Source organism: Propithecus coquereli, unplaced genomic scaffold (assembly GCF_000956105.1).
Source record: "Propithecus coquereli isolate 6110/MARCELLA unplaced genomic scaffold, Pcoq_1.0 Scaffold577, whole genome shotgun sequence".
NCBI lineage: Eukaryota > Metazoa > Chordata > Mammalia > Primates > Indriidae > Propithecus > Propithecus coquereli.
In genome coordinates this window covers 318,063-319,914 of record NW_012151696.1, presented here as the reverse complement: position 1 = coordinate 319,914, position 1,852 = coordinate 318,063, and the positions used below count along the sequence as shown (strand labels likewise).

Sequence of the window (1,852 nt, the reverse complement as noted above, 5' to 3'; positions counted from 1 at the left end):
GGCTAAACTGACAGCTGCTTTGCTCATGATATAGTTCTAACTTCTCCCACCTGACTGGGGCCACTATGGCATGAGGCTGGTTAGTGAGAGTTTCGGGGGGTTCAGTATGCCAGTCTGTTATCGGCTTTTGAGAACAGTGCACTGTGTTTCTGTTTGAAGTGGAATTTCTGAAGAGTTGCACAGCTCGACACTATTTTTTAATTCTGCCTGCTTAATAGCCCATCATATCAAAAACCAAGAGAATGCTGAAGGGAGAAAATAGATTTTTTTAATGAGGATTGGGAATTACAATATGATCTTATTTCTGCTAAAGATAAGATGATTTGCTTGCTTTGTGATACTGCAATAGCAACAATAAAGAAATTCAATGCTCATCAGCATTATAACAGTCATAAGGACCACAAATATTTTAAATTAGAGGGAGAGGCATGCACAAAAGATTGTACTGCAGAAAGTAAAAGATGAAAAGCAAAAGCAATGACAATTCTTCCAAGCGGCAGTAAGAGCTGGAAATAATTCCACTGAAGCAACTTATAAAGTAGCTTATATATTTGGGAAAAAAGGGAGGCCACTCAGTGATGCAGAAATTGTGAAAGAATACTTTGATGAAGTTGTAGGATGACTAGACCCTGATAACATTTCAAAGTACAAATAACTGGCTCTTTCAAGAAGAACCATAACTGATCAGTAGAATGAATTAGCCCTCAACTTAATAGAACACCTTCATGCAATACTTCAAAAGGAAAAAATATATTATTCAATCACTTTGGATGAATCAACTGATACTACTGACTTGGTGCAGGTTTTATACTTCATTTGGGTCATAATAGAAGATTGTCTTTCCTACAAAGAGTTATGCACTTTGGGCACTCTTGCAAATAGAATTCAGGGAATAGATATCTTCAATAACATTCAAGATAAATGTCATGAAGTTGGAAAGAATTTGGTAAATTTAGTGAGTATATGTGTAGATGGCAACCATTTCATGACAGGAAAACATGAAGGGTTTATGACACAGATTTTTAAAAAAAGTCTTAACAGATCCAGATGCTCTCATTTCTTTTCACTGTATTTTGCGTCTGCAGAATCTCTGTGCTAAAGCTACCATTTTAAGTGACACTTTGCAACAAGTTTTAAGTATTACTAACTATATTGGTGCAAATGCAAGGCTGCATCATCTTCAGTCTTGTAACATGCTAAGGTTGAATGATGAGGTATTCAGTGTGGATTTTCCCTATCATTCTAAAGTGCGTTGGCTATTGCAGGGACAGGTGTTAGCCAAAGTTTTGTCTCTGTGAGAACAGATAGTTAAATTTAATGAAGAACAGAATCAGGAATGTGAATTATTGAAAGAAGATTTCTATAGGAATGCAGCATCTGTGTGTAATATCATGTCAAATCAAAATGACTTGAATATTCCTTTGCAAGGTAAAGCTAGGTCTATATATGATATGTGGCAAAAATCCAAGAATTTTGAAAAAGGCTATCTTCAAAACATTTCTTCTTCAAAAGGAAATTTTATATGAATATTTCCACCAGTTACCAAAGGTCACTGATGAGCAGGATGATATATGCAAATCATTGGAAGAATATACGCTGTTATAGAGCTATTAGTTGGAGAGAACAATGAAAGGTTCACTGACTTTGAGAATCGTGACATCACATTCAAATTAGCATTTCAGCTTCACCTAGTTGATATCACCACGGCACCTAAAGAACTACAGATGGAATTGATTCAGCTCTCAGTAGATGACATTTTAAAGTCATTGTTCGACGCTAAGAAAGATCCAATTGAAATATGGAAAAATGCAGTAGAATACCCATGCCTTCGGCGACATGTCGTAAAAGTGCT

General features: G+C 35.9%; 1 pseudogene; it reads left to right on the top strand.

Annotated features, from left to right (window-relative positions):
- Positions 1 to 1,298, top strand: part of LOC105821464 — a 20,595-nt pseudogene extending 19,297 nt beyond the window's left edge.
- The last annotated feature ends 554 nt before the right edge of the window (positions 1,299 to 1,852 follow it).